General features: G+C 38.5%; 1 protein-coding gene across 1 annotated transcript in view; it reads right to left on the reverse strand.

The window, feature by feature from the left end:
• chst15b (carbohydrate (N-acetylgalactosamine 4-sulfate 6-O) sulfotransferase 15b) overlaps positions 1–22,302 on the reverse strand; it is a 38,931-nt gene extending 16,629 nt beyond the window's left edge. Inside the window, exon 1 of the mRNA XM_085284856.1 lies at positions 22,015–22,302. The gene's annotated coding sequence lies outside the window, so the exon portion shown is untranslated. The remainder of the gene's footprint in view (positions 1–22,014) is intronic.
• Positions 22,303–22,915: the final 613 nt, after the last annotated feature.

Consider the following 22,915-nt stretch of genomic DNA (forward strand, 5'->3'; position numbering starts at 1 on the left):
CCCTCCTCACACCAGCAGTTAATTGCTATTCTCTTTTGTACTTTCCCTTCTTTCACAAACAATTATTTTCTTTGTGTTTATTTCTGTCAATACAAAAATGTTTCTTTGTGTGAAAAGTTGCTGTGTGTAACTCATTTTTTGGCCAATCTGAATCTATTGTTGGCGATCACTATCACGCTATTGGCTGTAGCAAATCAAATTTAAACAGGCTATGCTACAGCTTTTCTAATGTTCTGAAGATGAAAATTTGCTTTCTTTGGTATTGATTTTGCACACACACAAAAAATGGAAAAGTGGTGACACAAAAGCAACATGTCCATGCGTTTTGGTCTCATTCTTAGAGAAAGCGAATGACAAAAACACTCAACAGCCCTTTAACCATTCATTGCTCAAACCACAGCAAGGAATTATTGTTATACCTGGCTGGAGAAACAGTCTGTGTAGCAGAGAGTGCACTGTCCTACTTCCTCAGCTCTCTGATATTTCAAATGGTGGAAATTAATTGCTGGCCTGCTGATGGGCCGTCTTTGTTTTGATTCAAAGCAAACCAGTAGTGCTTTCTCAGGCTACGGAGAACTCACAGGAAACGTTTAAAATACCATCGCTGTCTTCATTTTTGACTCATGGAGAAGATTAAAAGGCCTTGTTTCTACTGGGTTTAGCACTAACCCATTTTCAGAGGAAATGCTTTCTCTTTGAAACATTGTGCAAGAAACTCTTGAAGATGTTCCGCAAGATAAGTTGGCCGAGTATATGTTTGTGTCCTCTTGTGTCTCCGGGCGTTCTTAAAATGTCAGACTATCTTTTAATATTCAGTGCTGTTTACACTGCACGATAGCTAAAACTTCACTTATCTGGAGAAGCAACAGGCAGATTAGAAGTTGCACTCGTGGCTGGGATGCAGTGAAGCGAAATGCTATATGAGGTTTTGCACAGGGTCAGTTGATAAGCTCAGGCGAGCCCGATTCATATCACCAGAAAGACTCAATGAAAAATGGTTGAATCCTCAAGCATTTATTAGTCACCGGAAACCCAATCCATAATCAAGTGTTCAATCAGAAATGTGGGTGATGAAGGAATAAATCAAGATAGAAGGAAGAAAGCAAACATTTATATTCTCTTGTAGTGTTGGTCCTTATATAATCTCCCTATATAGTACCGCCTCTGCCAACAAGTCAAGTTGCACTTTACAGCCATGTAAATCCAAACATTCATGTAAAGATGCCTTCAAAGACATGTAATACGTGGGCACCGAATATTAGTTTCACAAATTCAAAATGATGAAAAATCTGGACATTTCTTCCACTTCTGTTCTGAGGCTATGGTGAATAATGGCCAACAGTATGATGATGCACTAAAGTTGACCTTTGAATATAGCTCCAGGGCTCGGTTGTGGGACACAAGCCACTGTACTCCTACTGCCGGTCCCAAGTCTGGATACGTTGGGAGCCTAGTGTCAGGCAGGTCATCTCCTGTGGCGACCTCTAAACAGAGCAGCCAAAATAAAGAGGAGGAAGTAATGTTCACCTTTGAATCTGTGGCTTATAAAGTATTATCAATCATCATTGAATCACATAGATTTTCCAGTGAATATGGCATAAATGAGTTGTCTTTTGTCCTGTCTTCTTCCTGTTAAAAGGGAGTTTTTCCTTCCCACTGTCACCAAATACTTCCTCATAGAGGCTCATTTGACTGTTGGGGTTTGTTCTATATTATTCTAGGGTCTTTACTTTATCATATAAAGTGCCTTCAGGTGACTTGTTGTGATTCGGTGCTTTATAAACAAAAAATAAATTGAACACAATCACACCAAGTGTAACATGTGTGTATTTTATGAGGCTTTTTTTGGGTTACTATGTGCACCAAAATCTAATCAGTTCAGTCCAAGTGAAGGGTTGTTGCAGATGTAAAGAACATTTAGAAGCTATCAACAATATCTCAAATTTATTAGAATGGATGGACTAATGAATGGATGGCAGAGTAATGTACAGTCCCGAAACAATCCCAAAGACATAATGCCTCTAGCCATGGCCATCGACAGCATGGAGGTATAAAAATAGATGAACATAAGTGGAATATGACAATACCATAAAAATGAAATCTACTGCCAGCTTTCCTCTGCGGCAACAGAGCCAGAGAGCTCAATACCATTGCATTGCTCAAGGTGCAGAGAAAAATAAAACATGAAAACAGTATGACAGAGTGGACTGCAAACCCTGCAGTGGAGTCACTTGAGAGACCTTGAGAACAGAACAGCACATTCTGTCCAGAGAGTCCTTCTGGGCAGCTACCCAGAAGTGCTCTCGACAGGCTGATTCCAACTATCCATTGTTATAGTGAAGAAACGGTTTATCATTCAGGGACGATCCTGTCCACACACCATTATAAAGTCATTTCCCTTTTAGGACCACTTACAAAATAAGCAAAAAAACAGAAGAACAGAGGAGACAGCTAATGAGCCTACTTGCCTGCAGACTCCAGGCAACTTCCTGTTGTGGTGTTTTGTACAAAAACAGCTGATAAGTTGACTATAAAAGCCAATAGAAGCTGAAAACGTGAATTTACTGTACGTTCACATCTGTGAAACCATCTGGTTCTTCTTACTGCCTCACCTCTCTTAACATTTCCAAGAGACAGGAAGTTGAATTTGGTTGAAGTCCACCAAAAACACAGGAAGTACTGGCAGGGGAAGAATGTGATAGAAGTAGTAAGATGGAAGAAGAAAGGAATTGTAGTTGCTGTGTCAGCTGAAAAAAAAACACGTTTTTTCAACCAGGCCACTCACAATAATTAAAGTTCAGCATGAGGCCACTGCCAGGGTGGTACAGCCATTAAATGCTCTCTGACATGTGACACTGCGGCAAATGCTTGATTGGTCATATTGGAATTGTGATAAATAGCTGCTGGTGACAATGACACTGCCTCCTTCTGTGCTGGGGCTTTTTTATTCTGCCAGGGTGATATAAAGGGACAGAAGCTCTCTTATAATAAATTATGCATGTGTCTCATATTTAAATATTAATTTTCCATTAACATGTTGTCTATAAATCTACAGATGAGTGTTTAAAAAAATAGCAAGGCTTCAAACCTGAAAATGTTGTGTAACATTTTGTTTTCCTGGTTTAACAACCTGCTTCTGCTAAATTGTGTGAGACTGTGGGTTACTGGAAGTAGGACAGTGTGGGTTTTTTCAAACTATACTAATATCCATTAAACCACTGATCTCATTCTCAGAAGCAGTGACATGATGTTTCTTACTAATTTTTCTTAATACGGTATTACACAAAATGTACTGACTCGAGCAGCTACAAACATTTCTCTTGCAATAACTATCTCTTATAACAACATCTTTAAGTTATATTAGGTTTCCATAAACTTTGCTTTCCTATAATTCATCCAAACATATAAGTTGTATATAGAGTTGTTTACATAGGTATTTTTTATAATGCCTGGGAAATGTATAATCTAGTACTTACTTACTGCGTGACTTACTTCGTGACTTACTTACTTAGTAACTTACACTACTTAGTGATATTTATATATTAGCATCCTTAGGGTACCGTTGGAATATTTTTAGTGATTTCTGTTATTGTAACGTGATGTATGCTAATGTATGTTAGGAGTAATACAGTATATGTATTTGGTGTATATTATCTGATGTTTCTTGTATGTATGTACAGACATATCCCTCTTTGACTCGATTTTAACAATTTTCTATTGATTTACATGATCAAAACCTTTGGAGGCATTGATGAAACACATGAATATTGATGAATTCTTTCCTCAGACAACTTTGGCTTTAAAGCCAAACTGATTTCATTTAATTGCTCCTTTATTCAAGAGGTGTCACATGTTTTTAACACCAGATCCCGTTCCGGATACAACACTCCAGGGATTTGTGCCACTTCTTGGGATCTTTTACTTGTTAGGAAAATTTGTAAACCACTACACTATGGAACTACCTAATATGCACATTTATGTATATTAAAAATTGGATTTATAATAGTATACATAAAATTAACACAAATAATTCTTTTTTCTGTTTAGTTCACCCTTCCAATTTTTTTTACTTGCAGTTACTAACCTGAGGCCATTAACTTACTAATACTTATCAGACATCTGTATGCACAAACACATGATAAAGATGAGAAGGAAAAATAAATGACATTACTTTCTGGTTTGTTGAGTATCCCTATGGCATTAGATGAAAGGAACGCCAAGCTCCAACACGTGAAAAATTTACTCGCTTGATGTTATTATGTATTAAACTCCTTATCAGATGTAATTACTCATTATTGAAGATACGTGGGTGTGCAGCCCCATGGACAAGGAGGGCTTGATCAGTGAAGTCCAAAAACAGAAATCAACAAGAAGCACTCGGAAAGCTCAAACGTCCCCCAAGGCGGCTCACTCTCTGGATAGTATTTATGGTCAAGGGAATAGTATTATATTTTGTATGCAAACATTTTGATTTCTTTGTTATTTTTTAAATGTACTTTAAGATGTTTGCATTGCAGTAAAAATCAGATAAACATTATCTGGGACATTATCAATGGATAAGCTTATCCAGGGAAAAGTCTAGGGGTTCCCAGGCCAGCCGATGCAGTTAGGTTCATACATATTTAGACACTGACACAAGTTTTGTTTTGTTACCTGTTTACTAAAACATATTCCAATTATAATTAGATAATGGACATGGGCATAATATGTAGCCTTTCAGCTTTCATTTGAGGGTATCAACATTCAAATTGGATAAAGGGTTTAGGAGTTTCAGCTCCTTAACCCTCTCAAGGCAGGCGTTGCAGATTTGCAACAGTTAGAAGCTAACAACCTGATTACCCCACATACATATTTTATGAGTTTTCTTTTACTCAGAAGTACCACTGCAGGTATTCTTTTGTGCATTAGCAACAAAAACTTAATTTGAGCCTGAGAGGGTTAACATGTGTCGCCCTTAGCTGTCTCCTTTCAATGTGGAGGAGCAGCGACTATACTCAGAGTTCTCTTGGGAGAAATTTACTTTGGACAACTGAGGGAAGCAACTCATATAAGGTACCCCACAATTGCACCTATTACCATTTAGTAATTTGACTGATAATGGCACTAGAGACATTTTTAACCCACTTAGCTTAACAGTTTTGCGCCCTATAGCTTTTGGATTTGACCTCACCATGGCTATGTCCACATATTTTCTATGCAATCTGAGTAAACAACAGTAGAGCTAATATGCTGTTGAGTGTTAGAATCTGTAAAAACAGACGGTGAACCTTTTTACCCATATTAATATATTTTTCTAAAAACAACAATTTAAATGTAATAAATGCTCATAACGTGGCAAAAAGAGAATTATTAGCTTTAACTTTGATGTGTTTATTTGAAAGCAACTGAAAAAGGCTGGTTAGTGCAAATAAAGTGAGAACCAAAGCTATCTACTGAACCATGAAATTACTCCTTAGTATAGTTTGGGATTACAAGACAACACTTGGAAAAGGGGATTGTATTATATTGCATGTCTACAGTGTGCCACAAAGATGTCTGATAATAGAGTGAGCAGGAGCACCCTGACCTGTCAGATATGTCACTCCTTCTCCAGCACCCCCAAAGGTCTGTGGCCCAGTTCAATCATGTAAATTACAAGCACACATAAGAAAAACAAGGAGAAGATCTGTATTCACTGTGGCTTAGAGTGGATTCATTTGTCATATTACCCAAGGAGAAGTCATCCATCACATTCATCCGGATCACACATTCTGTGGCCCAAAAGATCAGAATCTAATCCCCAGGAAGTCAATCTGACCTCAGCCTGACCAATGAGCACACAGGGTCAAATTAACAAACACAACCATCAGCCGCTCTCACCCCCGAGGAGGGTGGTGAGAAACGTGGCCTCTGCCCTGCATTCATAACTGCTTCTCAGCTGGGATCTCAGACAGCTGGAATCCCAGTTCAGCACTTTCCACTATCTTATCTTTTATTCATTATTTTAATTTCAGTGGCAGCACCTTCTGAGGTGAATAAGTGCTTATAATGGCATCATTAAAAAGCAGAGAAAAACAATGGCTCCTATTTAAATTATTGATTGTGGTAATGGATATGCTGTGAAGAGCTGTTCTGGGCTCCAAACAGAACACAAATGATGAGGATAAACTAGGCCTGAAAATGATAACAGGGAAAGTGACAGGTCATGTGTCTTATGATGGGAGTATACTTTACATCAAACCCTGAACAAGGGATGATGGTTTTATTTGAAGAGCTCTGTCTTTAACACAATAAACAATTAAGGTGTATGTGTGTGGATAAAATGGTGTTTCAAACTTGAGGGGCATATGCAAAACAGTGCAGCGTTAGCACAGCAGTTTCAAACGAATAATTTATCAGGATGAACTTCGATGTGATGTGTCTGCAACTTATTATCTAACTTTAGAAAATTTATACCCATGTGAGTAAAAATAATTCTGAAGAGATCCTTGTGTGCATTTCAGCATTTTCCCTGCTACTGTTCTTTTTCCCCTTTGTTTTAAGCTTTCTAATACTAATCTTCCAGTCAATTAAATTCAGTTTCTCTGTTCTCTTTTATCAAGTGTTTTATGTCTGTCTATGTTCCTTTATGTTGATTATTCTTCTTATTTTTGTGAAATATTAATCCGTCTTGCTGACAGATTTTGTGATAAAAGAGATCCAGAGATCTTGAATACAGCACTAACTTGTCAGTAAGTTGCATGGAATGGGGAAGAAGATGTCATGAAATACTAGTTTAATTCACAGTGACTGGTTTTTCTGTTTGTGGTGGTAGAGATGAGTTCAAAAGAGTACAAACCCACATAAACTATATTACTTATCCAATTCAATTTAACTCGATTTTAATTATATAGCACCAAATCTGCTTTATATTGTAAGGTAAAGACCCTGCAATAATCGAATTACCCCCCTTGAACAAGCACTTGGTGACAGTGGGAAGTAAAAACTCCCTTTTAACTAGAAGAAAACTCCATCAAAAACATGCTCAGGGAGGGGCAGCCATCTGCCATGACTTCTAAAGTACAGAAGACCATTTTATACCACATGAGGTGCTCTTCTGTATCTTTTAATAGCAAAGAATTTGGGGACAAATAGCACATTTGAATCACCTGTGAGTCACTCATTTTGCAGATGGACACCAAATTTACCTGATAATTATCCTTCTGCTCTGTAGCCTTGGTGATCTCAGCATAGCAACAATTAATGAGGTAGATCTCAACAGAGATGCTGTCAGAACCCATATTTGTGATACCTTAAATTACCGTAATTCTGACCACAAAATATTTTCTGTCTATCATAGGTACTGTAAGCAGAATGGGGTAGTATATGGCTACAAGTAGTCTGTTGTATCTTTACATGCTGATGGATGACCACAGGCACAGGGAAAGTTCATAGTATAAAAGATGGACATAGCTACTGTGACGTCAGCCACTGGTTTCCAAAGTCTCATTTCGAGGTCTTGAGAGGCTAAAGCTGTCTGCCAGTACAAATACAGTAACTTGAACCTGAACTCCGATGCATAGATAACCAAGGCATTAAGGTGCAGGGGGATAACTTATTTCCTAAAGGCAGTATGCAAACAATGCTATCATGCTTTTCAGATCAGGGGAGGAAATACTTCCAATTTAGGAAAGCACCAGAAAGTCCAGCATCCAAATCTGTTTGGATTTAAATGGTAAAAACAAATAATTAAAAAGGTGAATGTGCTTCAATTCAACAACTTCATCCAATATTAGTCTGAATGTGTTATCTTTTGAGACAGCTGACATTGCTGTTACAAAATCCCCCACGTTCCATAGGCTTAAATGTTTGCAGTGGTTAATGCTATGCAGTGCACATTTAAGTAGGCAGGATAATCATTTTCTTTTGCTATCAAACTGGGTGTCAAGTTGGGTATCGTAACATCCCTTCGTCTCACGTTGTTTAAAATGAAGGCAAAAGGAATGTGCAGTGTTGTTTTTAGATTATAAGGTGGATGTTACACCTGGGTGGACTGCTCAAGTGAACTCTGTGTGCCTGTTTGAATAACACTGAGTGTAATGAGAGTAGCTGTTAGTGGAGGCTTATGTCTGGAATTTATAATTGCTAGCAATGCATGTTGAATATGCAAGCCATTAACATGTATAGGATATTGTGCACCATCAAAATCACCTGTTTTCTTGGAAGGTAGAGTTTAAACATAAACAGATAATTGTCGAAATTAGCTAGTTTCGGTTATTTATAATTTTCAGCCATTGTAGCAGCTGTAAATGTACCTATCTGTTATTTGATCCCAATATCAAAGTCATTGTCCCCAGTGAGTGAATCCCACCATCTTTGGTGACACAACAGCACATTGCCATTGCAATTTTAAAGTAAAGTTTTTGTGCTGATATTATTGTCAATTTTTATGTGTATTATACTGTCTGGTAAGGTGTAGATGATTAAAATAGCAATAATGCAAGTTGAAAATTCAAGCCACAAACCTCTATAACATATCGGACAACATCAGAATCCCAACAACGCACCTGTTTTCTTATAAGTTAGGTTTAAAAAAAGACTACTCACAAACAATGCAAGATAGACATAGAAAGTTTCAAACTTGCAATAACACTTTTGTAAAAACTTCAAAGATCTGTACAAGAGATAAAACTACAAACAACTACAAGATGCTAGAACTTGTCCCTTTTACCTAATCTGACCTCTTCTTTCAGACATCCAACTTTTCATTTGTTCAACAATCCACCAACACCTGGTCCTACTCGCCTCCTCGCGCTTTATGAGACCTGACAGGCAAACTTTCTACATGTGGACCAAAGTTCATTCCACTGTTAACCTCCATTCTGACAAGAAACAGACAGAACAGAGGAAAAGGAGTTGGTAATTAATCCAATGGGAATGTTTACCATTTCCAGTGGAATGCCTCTCAACCCACAGAGCGGCATAAAAGATTTTGATCCCTACAGGCTCGCAGAAAAATTCAGGGGAAACTATATTCAGTCAATAACACTTGTATTAAAAAAGAAAACATATGCTGTGGTTAAGACTGTCAAGACTAAATTTAGATGTAAAACAATACTGCAGTTGTATTTTTCCATGCTCAGTGTCTTGCCCAGTGACCCTCTTAACAAACACATCTGTAAATGCTATTTTATACTTTGGAATCACGCTACACTTCAAAAGGGTGAACCACTACTAAAATACGATTTTATGGAGCAGCTGTGCATGCATAAATATATTTAAGGTTTGGTTTACACTCAGTGGAATTTGGTGAGAGTCCAGGTTGAGAAATTAAAGGACCTATGCGAAAATTTTCATCATGTTTCCTTCCCCAAAACAAGGCATGAGCATTGAATGTTTTTAGAAAGCAATTCCAAACTATTGTAGTCTTTGACTGGAGCTGAAACAAATAAAGTGTTGGACAGATAATTATCTAAATTAGATTCGATCTCATTCAAAGTGTATTTTGTTGTTTGTTTATGCAGTAGTGTCACTTGAGCACCACGGGGAATGGGTTTTACATTGCCCTATGTAGGAAACGCATTGAGAGCACAGGTGGAGAGAATTAGAGCCAGGAGGAAGCCACACAGATCTTTCAACCGTGTGGTTTTTGGTTCTGATGGTAGTGTCGTGTTTTTATCTGTTTTTGCACTGTGAATTTGGCTTTCAGTCATTCTCTCAGATTTGTCTGTTTTTTTGTTTGTTTGTTTTTTAAGAATTAGATGATAAAGTGTTAAAGGTATTGGCCATGGTGGACGTTAGTTTATTTCACCACAGCAGCTTGGAAATTACTTCAAATTGAGTCAAGTGGCCTTTTGGTGCTTGGATCATCACTACAATGACATGGAAACCAATACAAATATTTATGGTAACCCAAGTTTAAGGATCAGAAAATGTTTCCTAACACTCTGATGAAAGCATTGGGAGCAACTTGGCATTCAGTATCTTGGTCAAGGATACTTGACATGCCGAGGTCAAACCATTAATAGCTGACCTGCTGTGCTGAACCTCCTGAGCCACAGCCACCCCAATATAAATATATTTAACTAGCAAAAGATTAAATAACAGCATGAGTTCAATGAGTTCCCCTTTTTCCCCAGCTCGATTAAGCAAAGAGGTTTGCATGACTGCCACATGAATGGGAAATATACCTGAAATATTCTTTATTATATATAAATGCATTGTTATATATTTGCATCAGTTTTACATAGCATAAATATTGTATCTGCTTAACCTAAGCTTTTAAGCATATGAGTGCAGCCTTGCCCAGACTCCTTAGAGTGAATCAATGTGTTTTCATCTCACCATGCACATCTGAGACTGGACTATCAATCAATATATCAACTGACATAAACAGATACAGTATATACAGAGTTATTTTATATACACTGTGTATTTTGAGAATGAAAAATTATAAAGTCATTGCTTATTCAGCTTTCAGGGACATAATTTTCCATCTTACCACCTTAAGTGAAAACATTTAACTCTTCATTGCTATCACTATTACCTGAGCTGCTTTGCTGAACAAGATATTCAGTGACATTTGGAAATTACCCACCATTTCTAGCATTATGTACTAAAAGCAACTTTAACATCCCAGGGAAGAAAAAAATATACCTATGAATTAAGTATTCTTACCATTCCTATTCATTGAATCAGCCCTTTTTTGCAGATCCTTTGATAAGAAAATACTTATTTGGTGATCAGAAAAAAATGTTTCGGCAGTTAACAGATTTATGAGTTTATCTAATTGTTTTTGTTAATGTATTTGAGCACATGATGAAATTAAAACTATCAAACATGCTGTACAAACTGTTAACTTATTTTTTGTTTAAAATTGCAGCTCCCGGTTCAATTCAATTATCTTAATTCTAATGTAATGTTTGATGATTCTTTTGTAATATGTATGATGGTATTTGTCTTAATTTGTAACTGCTGAATAAAAGAAAACTTGTATTTGCCTAAAGGATATATATAAGTATAGTGATGATATGCTGAACTCATTCAAACTCAAGTAACTACGTACTGAATAGTTAAGAAATTAAGATATAATCTAAATAAAACTGAAACTGATATGTTAAATTAAATTAGTCTTAATAGAAATTTTACATCCAGCTGAGCTCATTCTCCACTCCACTCCAGTCTCCTGCAAATAAACTTGTTTACATGTGAGACTCTGACTAAAGCTGGAGGAAATAAAATAAAATCCTGCTGTTTTGAGGACTCCAGAAGCAACTTGACATAATCAGAGAAATGCAGCCTCTCTCTGCAAATACAACTTGGACGCTCTTGATACCCAGCAAGGCGCCATCTCCACTTAGTAAACTGGAGTCAGACAAGTTTTCATCTGCTACTATCTTATGATGAGGAGAAGCACCAAAGGCCATGACGTGTTTAGAGCAGCTTCCTGTTTTATCTGTAATTCATTGATTTCTGCAGGTTCTCTAGTAGACATATATGGTAAGCCTATGCAATAGTGTTTCACACCTAGTTAGCAGTCAGAGCTTGTCTTGCCAGCTATGAGCATGGTTTGAGTCTTAGCCTATGACTGCCAAGAAAACGTGTGAATTAACAAAATGTAAGCTATTACTAAGTCAGTTGGCTCCCTCACTAGGGAGCAGGTCTGATGTAAACAGTTTTAAGAAGGCTACTCAAGGGCATCCCACCGGATCTATAATAATAAATTGGCCTGTAGGATTTCAGCTTATAAGGTGCTGTGCTTTATTTTCTCCCTGCTACATTATACAAATGACTCAACAGTAACGAAGGCTTGGACAGGCTAAACAGACAGCCAGGCAGGTTAATTTTCCAAATTAAAGGTGAGCATTAAGAGGTCTCCTTTTTAATAGCTAGGATTAATTCCATGGTATATTTTAATTTATAAGGCTGTCACTATGTTTCACCTCTAGCAGAAGGATTACTTACACTGTAATTTGAGTGTCAGGTAAATCACGGTAATACATCTGTCCTGTTCCTCCTAGAAGTAGATTATATATACACAATTCTACCTGCTTGGCCATATCCTGATGAATTGCAGCAGGCTGAGGGATGCTCTAACTACAACAGCACATCCGTCTTGCAAAGTGTAACAATTTCCCTGCTACACCAAAGGTTCATATTGGCAGCAGCTGCAGGCACAGATATAAAACTCCAGCTCCAAATTAACTTGGCAGGGATAATCCCACGAAATGATAGCTAAAGCGATGGAAATAACATTTGTACAAATTCCTTGTGACCCAAGCCACATCTGTGTCCTCACTGCCAAAAATTCACAAAAAAGTAAACAGCCTTACAGGTACGTCTGACACTTTAGCTAAACATTTGGGACCTGTCTGGTAAACGGAACTCGGTGTTGGCCTTTCAGCTAAACCAGACGTGCTGCCAAGTTGCATGTGCATGCTAAGATGCATCCTCTTCTTTGGGTTAAATAAGCCCCCGAGCTGTTGCTGTTGGTACTTCTAATTGCAGCTTTAACCTTGCGTTAAGGTACATTGCAAGTAACACAGAGTAACACACAACCAAAAGCAAAAGCTTTCAGCATAGTGCGGTTATTTTAAAAAATCCCATCTCACAGGTGAGAAATGACTGGGACACTGAAAGGTTTCCCAGTTGCTCATCAAAAAAAAGAGTAGCCAGGGGTAATTGGGAAATCAACACATCTATCTGTGGTGCTCTATTTTGTTGAGGTGCCCACAGGTCTGTGCTGAGGCCCATTAGAGTGACATCTGGAAGAAAGATACTGGAGTCACACACAGAGAACCACTAATTCTGTCTTTCTACTGCCCTGCAACCCCAAGAAATTCCATGGCAACATACACACACACACACACATCTATCTATATATAGATATATAGATATATCTATAAATAGAGATAGAGAGATAGTGTGATGGTATGCTGGACTCATCCAAACTCAAGTAATTGCGTACTGAATAGTTAAGAAAGTAAGATATGATCTAATATGTTAAGTCACATTAGTCTTAATAGAAATTGTGGTATATATTCGTCTGTTCTTTAAATTTATATTAATTAAATATTTCACAAACATGAAAAATTTCACAAATATGAAAAAATGAATAATTGATGAGAAGTAGTAGGTTTCACAGTAGTTCCTAATTTTTTCATGAAATGTTTGGATTGCATGTCACAAAATGAAAGGTCACACTAGACAAGTTTTTCAGCACTAAATAATAGAATGACAAATGTTGAAGATAACAGTTTGACAGGCCTCAAATTGTATTTTTGAAAAAAGGAAGATGATTCCAAACAGCTATTACAGGAAATCGTGAATTATCTTTGGTGTGCAGCCAATCCTTAAGAAAATTTGTAAATTTGCCAAGTGGAGAACAAAAAAATTACAAAAACTATTCTTTTTACAGCAGATGAACGTATAAGTCATGTCCTTAAGAAATAGGAAAAAGATCAGACACAGTATCTGAGAGATAAATCTCACCTTTCAGCTGATCCGCTTTACTTTTGGCTAAAGCCTCAGCAGAAATGATTGATCATGAAGCCCGGAGAACCAGGCTTCATGATCTTCCTGAGAGCTTCCTGAAGACTGTTGAAAGAAAACTTGCCAAAAAGAGTTGCTTTTAGGAATAAAGGTGGTCATCCAATAATATTGTGAATATAAATAGTTTAAAATATTTCATATACACATGATTCTTGTGCTTCAATCCTGCTTTGCCCAGCCACTGGTAGGATTTCTTGATATCAGCCATTTTTTCTCTCTGCTTTACTAAGATTCTTTATCACTACTTATTTTAATATCATACTACACATCTAGACCTAGTGGTTTCACAAACCTATGTTGTTCAATTATTTCTCAATTATCTAAATTACATTTTCTTCCTTTTCCAACCCTTTTCAGTTTTTATGTTCTCCTGAGAGATATAAATGTCTCTGCTTTTACTAAACAAAAACAGTTGAAATCACTGAACTTCTTTTTGAATATTTAGTGGAAAACACAATATTAAACCTTGCATTAAATAAATAAGATGTATATCGTGAATGTGGATATTTGCATAATTGCAAATAGTTTTCTCTGCACACATTATCCCTTTGTGCCACAGTCCCATAAATCATACCACTGGCTGCTAAGGGGGGTTGTTCAGCTCGCCAAAATCCATCTACATGGCACAACTGGATACAGATGGTGTGGGAAATAAAAGCCAGTTCAGCTCCCCATGCATCATTAATACAAGCAATGACCCCCAGCTTGGCAGTGTCACGCAACCGTGAGTTGCCAGACTTACTCAGCACCTCAAAGTCCCAGTGAGATGTCTCAGTAGCACAAGGTTTGTTGCGTTATTGAAGAAATTTGAAATTGTTTCTCACAACAGTCATTTCTGCACATTAAAACTCGCATGCTGCTTGAAAACAGGTTGTTTTTCATGTGATTTTTTTTCCTTACCTTTAATTTTTCCCACTTAGCAGTACATGTAGTAGCTTATAATTTTTTTTATTCATTGCTTTAAATTTGCAAGGAACCAGAGACAAACCACTGTTTGACTAGCAAACCTTTGTGACTTATGGGATTACACCAAAAAGAAGATGAAGCATGTGACTTGCCATTAAACTTCCCATTGTTTACTGGAGCCAAATGAATTTTGCATGCAAGTCATTCACTTGATAAAGCAGATGAATGTCTGTCAGCATGGTAGCTTAATCACTGGATGTTCAGCACAATGACAAACAGCCTCAGTCCACCACTTCACACAGACAACATCTTCTGGAGTGGTTGCTCCTCCACCGCCACATAAATCCTCTCCTCTGATTCACTAGTCTCATCAGGAATACATAACATGACTTCATTGGAGGATCCATCTATCACCGGGCACCCTGCATGCACCGTTAGTTTCAAAGTCCAACTCCCACACTAAAACACAGCCAGAATGCAGCCGGATACTGTTTCTAGTACAGATCATTCAGTCATACACCGAAGCCCGCTGTCACTTAGACGCAAGCTTACAAAAACACCAGTCTGTTTATGAAAATTTACAAAGGCAACAAAGGATTTCCTGTGACAGGCGAGAAGCTGAAGACGACATATTTAAGAGCTGACATCTCTTTTGATAGACTGCTTGAATGGCCTAAGACTTTTAAATAGACATAGAGAACAACACAGCTTCTGACAGCCGGTTTGTTTACGGTGACGCAAAGAGCTCTTTTGCATACTAATGAGATACATGTATGTTTCCACTAAAGTCTGCAAGATGTGCAGTCTTCACAGGACATAGAATTAGTTGAATAATAAACCTCTGGCAAATAAATAAAGTCTTCAAATTACTTGTTTTGCTCAAACATTGAAAACACAAAAAAATATTCAGTTTTAAATTAGAGAAAATCTTTGAATACAGAAAATAAAAACAAGGTGGACGTTTTTTGTTTTGTTGACAATATTCTGTTGACATATAGGGAGGGTAAACACTTTACAGATTTTGAGGGTTTCAACTAGAGATGGACCGATCCGATATTATGTATCGGTATTGGTCCGATACTGATGTAAATTACGGATATCGGAGAGAAATAAAAAATGTAATCCGATCCATTAAATATCAAAAAAAGCACCTCACAGAACGCGTCATGTGATAGAGTGGCTGTGTGTATTTGTAGCCTTGCTACCAATCTGGCATTTCATCTCCGAGGAAGTTATCCCAGAGAGAAGTAAAGCAAGTGTGTAAGTTCATCTCTTAATGTTTGTAAAGCATTCCCGTAAGCTTTACAACTGATATATGGAGCGACTGCCTCTCATTCTCTCCCCCTCCCTCTCCTGCTGCTACTTCAATCATGAAACTGATCAATGATCAGCTGATTGGCTTTTCTGTCAAGAGTCCGTCTCTCTTGCTTGTCTATCGCCCACTGCGCGCCAGAAAGAGGAAAGCAGCGGCTGAACAACAGCAGCACGTTTAAGCTTGATAAGCTGTTAGAATTTATTTACTTTCTACACCAGGATCCTTTTCTACGTAGCTGACGGCTGGTAACTGTGCAGGGGCGGTTCTAGCAAAGTTTAGCCAGGGGGGCCGATAGGGCATGAACAGGGAAAAGAGGGCACAAAGACATACTTTTCTTTCTTAATCTCATTTAAAATGTCGAGCTTTTAATAAATAATTTTCCAAATCTTACACCCAAAGTTTTAATCTGATGTAAAATGTATAGAAGTCCATTACTGTATATAGTAACTATTAAGTCTAATATACCCTAGTAAGCTATAGTACTTTTTCTTTGGGAAGGTACGATCTGTGCAGTCTGCAATTCTGTTGAAGAAAGATGTTGATTCTATTTAATTATTCTTGAAAAATAATTTATTTCTGTGCATTTTCTTTCACACTGCATCAAATTAAAGTTGATTACGTCAATTAAGCATCATGAGGTGGAGGGTGGGGTGTTCCCTTTTTTTTTTTTTTTTGCTGGGAGTTTTAGAGCCCTATTAGTTAGGTTGCTTACTCTTTAAAATACCAGAATAGGGAGAATGGAGCAGGTTTAAGTTTATTAGATTGATCAGTATTGCTGAACTATGAAATATTTTGGGTGCAGTGTATTTTTTGCATACAGGTATAACAGAATAGCTTTAGTGTTTTTTTTAAACTTGAGTATGAACTTATACAAAAAGGAGCAAGATATTAAAAAAACTGTTTTATTGATTAAAAAACACACTATATCGGATTCATTTCGGTATCGGCAGATATCCAAATTTATGATATCGGTATCGGACATGAAAAAGTGGTATTGTGCCATCTCTAGTTTCAACACTGACCAGAAATCTCTTAGCCAAGTGGGTGTCTAACCCACAAAGATTAGTTTTCAAAACAAAACTGCTCTGCGGCCGTGGGCACAGTTTATGAATGCACATTGCAGGAAGACAGGTATTATAGGGTTTTTCCACTGTGGTGGGTTTAGTCACACCAAACTATGCCATGAGCGACTGAGAGCAACTGAGTCGCCCTGGCTCTGTGCAACTTTTCACCTTGATGTGTTGTGGTGTGACAGTGGGAAAACAACAGCAAGGACCAAGACACGTGCCGACCTTTTCATCTCGCTATGGCTGCTTCTTTTCATACGATTCTCCCACGCAAAACTCCGTAACTGACCAAACAGTACAGAATCTGTACAACGCTGCATTTCTAATAATGCCTTCACAGCAACCTTTTAAAGGAAAACATGGATGTGTCAGTATGCGTCAACAGTAGCACAACGGGGCTCCAATGACACTGAAAATCTCTAATAGGAAAAATGACACAGATATCTAAAATTGAAAAAGCAGAACTGAAACTATTTAAGCAAGAGGTGAATACTAAATATGGACATTTTCAAAAATGTAAGTTTCTCTCTAATCCTCAGAGCAGACTCATAGACCCTGAGGACACAGCTTAACTGAAAAGACGTCATGTTGTGGGAGTGGGAGGGGTTTGTATTGCTGAGGGTTGATTACATACTGAATCTACAGCATGCAACATGCAGCCAGTGCTGAAGAAAACAAAGGTTTCGTAAAAAGCCTGAAAGGAAGGTGAAAACTTGACAGATTTTTTTTTCATATTTCGATATGTCTAATGATCGGTGCACCAGTGAAAACTTGATATAAAGCATCCTGCAGCAGTGGTTGAATTTTTATTTCAAAGAAACAAGACACAGGTCAGATGCTTCACTTGTGAAACACAGTTGTGCTACAGGATGGAAAAAGGCCATGTAAGAGAACAAAATGGGTGCCAGTTATCAGAGCAGGGCTGGAATGCATGAGTCACTGAGAAAAAGAAAGCTGTGTTCAATATCAAAAGCACTGATCTGTGGTGTGGTGTGAGGTACAATTTTGAGGAAGCCAAGTGAGACAGTAACCCTAAACCACACGATTGCATTTTACACAAAACATGCAGATACAGGATGTGCAGAGAGTATGCAACATACCCGATGCTGACGTTTACCGACATGCAGTGTGCTCTCTTTCCCAGTGCAATCAGGGCACCTTTGCTTACAAACCCTGTTTTACTTGCCTGATGTACAATGATACTGTCCATGCTTCCTTATCATTTAAAGCTAGATCAAATGTTCAGGGCCCAGCATAACAGACTGAGAACACAAACAAGCCTGCACAAGCTGTAAACAGCCACAATCTCTCCAGCATTGAGAAGTACAGTGCTTCAGTGCATTTTACAGACGAGTCCTCAGTGATGAGTGAGAAAGATAACAGGAGGGGAGAAGAATTACTGAAACTGTTGGACAGATTGTTTTTTTCTTTAAATAACTACTAAAATCTGAACAGAAGGGGGGGTAGTTGGCTTCCCTTGACCACCAGGGAAAAATGCCACAGGGTCTGATCAGAGGCTTTTGGGATGAAACAGAGCTGCTCTGGGACACACTGTTGCCCCATCTGGTGCAAAATGTCCCAAACGAGTTCTCACTGAAAACAAAGAAATGTGGGGCAAAAGGAAGCTGGCAGGAAGACAGACCATGCACCAGTGTTCATTAATACTTCCGCTTTCTAGTTCATTTTGATAAATTATGACACCACCAGCAGAATATGAAAACGTTTCAAGATTTATGGGCTGGATTACCCGGTGAAAATTACACCTAAATTAAAACTGCATGAATAAACAAACGCACCGACGTGGCAAATGCATGTGACACTAAATGCACAATGGCACGATTCACATGAAAGTCTTCACTTCTCTCTGCTAATAAAAGCTGCCCCACTGCACAAAACACTTGGGTTCATCTTGTGCACTTGCACTAATCCGGTGTGTAATTCATCCTTCGTCCAAACATTGGGATACGTTTCATCACTGTCAGTGTCTAATGACTTTAAATCCATGACTCTGAAAAGACCACAGCCCTTTGCATATTTTCTTTTAAATTCTCTATGGTAATTGTAATGGTAAAGGTCACTTAAATTGAATTCCTATAGAATGCATCTGCTGTGTCTATTGCATCCCCTTCTCCTGAGAAAATTCCAACAAAGATAGGTTAGCATTTCTTCTTTATCAAACTCACAATATATAACAGCCTATAGCTTGGGTGTAGTTTATAAAACTACATCCTTGGAAATATACTTAAAGTTAGCCTTTGTCATTTGCTCAACAGAATGCTTGATTTTGAATACATAAGAAAATGCATTAGGAAAAACAAACCCTGCTTAAACAGCTTTAGCTTGTTATTTACATTCCTGTGATCTATACAAATCTCATATCAACTTAAATGAACTCGGGCCCTTTTGAAAGATTCTTGGTGAAAGTAGAGGCACTTGGAGCCAGGCAATTATTCATGGACTAAACGGTGGGTTGAAAAACAAAGGAAAACGCACAACTCACCACTGCAATGAACAAAGATAGGTCTAAAAAAGAGAGCTGCAAAGTTCAGTACAAGCAGCTTCCACTTCATAACCAGCAGAAAAATCATTTACATCAAGTCTGAGCCATCGATTTTGTAAATGAGATATAGACACGTAACGGTTTGGAGATGACAAATTTTAAGCCGCAAGTTTTTTTTTTTATCATAAGTTCTGCATTTTGGCCATTGACATCGCTTCCACTCCTTGCTCAGATGTCATGGGCGGGAAGTGGAAGTGAATCTTTACCCATTACGAGGAGTCACTTGTCAGTCATTTATTGGGTAACAACTTGTCATAGTCATTTTCTGCTTATCATGTGTTTTACGTCAATTTAAACCTTTTCTTGGAAAATAATTATAGTGCTGCAATAACCCTTAGGGAGTGAGAACGTGTTGGCAATAAATATGGCTTGAAACTTGTAAATAAGGCCAAAAATAAAGAAATGTATACAAAAGAAAAGTATACTGAGGTCATAAATCGGGAGAGAAGTAGGGTTATTTTCTCTTAAAGTTCTCTCTTCTTGGCTTCTGCTGATCTGCTCATGCATTCCCCATCGTTTTTCAGAAACCGAGGAATCTTTTACATACAGACTGTGATCTGCTTAGCAATAAGATGATCGCCACGTCATATTTATATGCATTTTTCTGCCGACGTGATGTTTCACATCAAAACTGATCTTATCCTTTCTGTGAAAGAAGCGTGATCATCTTCAGGACCGGAGAAAAACCAGTGTTTGAAGCTGTTAATCCCGCTGTGCTCACATTTACACGTAATCAAAGCCTCATTGAAAAAAATCTTTCTCCTCATACTTGACAGAAATATTATTCATTCATAGCTCTGCTTCTTCAAGATGCGAAATGAATGCCTCATCAGCCCAGTATGAAGAGAGACGTTGACGCTACACCAGTCAGAAGTTTGATATGATAGATCAACTTGGGCTGGCCAGAGTAATTCATCAAAGTGCTTCAGTCACTCCAGAAATCTGTTGTGGGTAGAAATCTTTAAAAAAGAGCTTGAACAAAAACAGTGAGGCTGCTAGAGGCCACGCACGCTACCCTCAGTCGAGGCATTTAAATCATTTTAATCATCCATCCCACTCACTGTATAATAATATACTGCAGTGAGAAAGAGAATCCCCACCACACTTACGCCTACGACTCGCCTTCCCACATAGACTGTGTCAACTTACAAACAGCTACACATCCTGTCACAGACACACACACACACACACACTGTATATATCCTGCCGCGCCAATGTAAACAACATGACATGATATATAAGCTTTAAAAATAAGTGTTCTTTATGGATGATAGCAATTATTAATTTCATCACGGGTTGTTCTTTAATTTATTTTTTGAATGAGTGCTTAGTAGTTCATGATATGTAATTAAAAAAAAGATGACGTCTTCACATTGCTTGCACAGTTAACTGCCCTTAAATCCCACAAATATGAGATGTATGGTGACACAAATCATTTAAGTTGATGGTCGCTATAGGATGCGTGGCATTTCTGCTTGATAAATGTCTCAGCTCTTTAAACACTTCATTAATTCCCTGGCATTCATCTAATCAATGAACTGCTCCAGCCAGCACTAGTGCTCTTGACAGATTTCCCATCACCTCTGCATTGTCCTGCTACTTAAGTTCTCTTTCGCCGATTAAGTTCTCTCAGCGTTTGAGACCACTGCAGCCACTTTGCTACCTGTGCTCAATTAAAAGCTCAATTACAGTAATTAAAATCCCTTGTAGTAGCTACTGTGCACATTAACTTAACCAAGCCGAAAGTTAAGGGGGAAGGAGGTTAAAGTGAGGTGATTCACACCGAGGGGCATGTGTCAGCCACTAACCAAGCACATCACATGACTCCATAAAGCACCAGCATATTCTAATTTAAATGTCTACCTCCTGCAAATTCTTTCAGGCAGTTAAAGATAAATGTGCAGGTGTTTTCAGATCCTGCTTGACTGTGAGGTGCGCCTTTACGCGCAATCGCAAAAAGATGCCGTCTCACTCCCAAACACCCCCCGGTCAGGCTGGCTTCGCGGCAGGCATCAGTGGTCGGTCTGGTGTTGTTGGACAAAGAGAGGACCGCTCCGTCCCTCCAGAGGCTTCCCCTGCTCTCATTGGTCAGCAGGAAACCTTTTGTTTGGTCTCTCACGGTTGAAAATCCTGCATCTCATGAATGGAAGCCACATTTTCTCGCAGGAAATGTAACCAAAGACCTCGCTGTGGTTACTTTGGAATAAAAGCGACCGCTTCACTGATTGCGACTCGAATAAGATTTCCTCGATAGTTTTGCGAATGATCTCCACGATGTTCGCCCACGATTGGCGCTCTTTTCGGTAACTCTCAGGAGCGGCGGCTCTCTCCGCCGCTTTAAAATGAGTCAAATCTTGGGTTTGATTAGAATACATAGTGACCTATTCATTCCCTTTAGGGAGAGCGGGCGCCTCTGCGCTGAAAGGAGTCCGTTATACTTATGATGTCTCCGTAGCTATACACTGTGCGCGCACAGTCAAATCAGCCATAAACTTTTCCATTTCTGCACCCGCTCCCTTCAGACACACAGCCAGAGAAGCGAGTGCATAAACTATTTTGAACTGGCGCAGACAACAGGTTTCACGGCAGAAAACTGATGTTAAAAAGGTTAAACAGCCGTGAAAATACAGCAGGCTGCTGTGTGAAATAAAACCTACCATGAGTTTATTTGTGCCGGCAGCGCTCGCACGTCCGGTCGGATCAAACAACTTCTCATAGCCGGCTCATATTCCCTGGTCAGTGGTCACGAGATTTAAAGGCATTTGTAAATCCATGCAATTGTTCTGTTTTCTTCTTCTGCGTCTTTCCTTCACGGGCGGTTACATGAGAACAAGTTAAAGCATGCGAGCCAGGCTGTGTGACAGTCTTTCTTTCGCTTCTGCCTCTCGCTCAGGCTCCCAACGCGAACAGTGGGAGTCAGTCTCTCTCTCTCTCTCTCTCTCTCTCTCTCCCTCAGTCTCTCTCTGGTGTTGTGTGATGCTTGGGTGAGAGGTCAAACGGATGACACGCGGGTTTCCTAAGAAGAAATGTAGAAATCAGTTCTAACTGTGGAGTCTGGGACCTTAAGCAAAAATTCACAGAAAGGGAGCGATGACCCTGCAAAGAGTCATCACTATTGTGTTATAAATAAGCTGACACCAACAAAATAAATTTGAAATAGAAACTGTTTAGATTTCCAAAGTTACCTACTATAATTTTCAATGTAACATGAAATGTACAAATAATAACATAAAAGACGATTTAAAGAAGAATTAAAACACAATTATTTAAATAACTTAACTCTAGAAATGGCAGAGGTGGTTCTGCCGGGATCTTCTTTGTCTTTACATGCCAAAAATCCGTGATGCATTTGCTGTGGTGACACTTGGGAAATAAGAGCGCATCTGAAATGACCTTCTAGACTGGAGAGGACATGTTTATTTCCAAAACAATGCCCTACACCACGCAGACTGGTTATAAAGTATTGACATAAATAGTAGCTTTTCAGCTCTGCTGCTCGTGTCCTAAATCCAACGAACTAAGTTAACAAATGTCAGACATCAAAGTAAACAAAGGAAA

Source organism: Mchenga conophoros, linkage group LG8, assembly GCF_057382185.1.
Source record: "Mchenga conophoros isolate Kocher_MC1m ecotype Shallow Benthic linkage group LG8, M_conophoros_male_GT1.1, whole genome shotgun sequence".
Lineage (NCBI taxonomy): Eukaryota > Metazoa > Chordata > Actinopteri > Cichliformes > Cichlidae > Mchenga > Mchenga conophoros.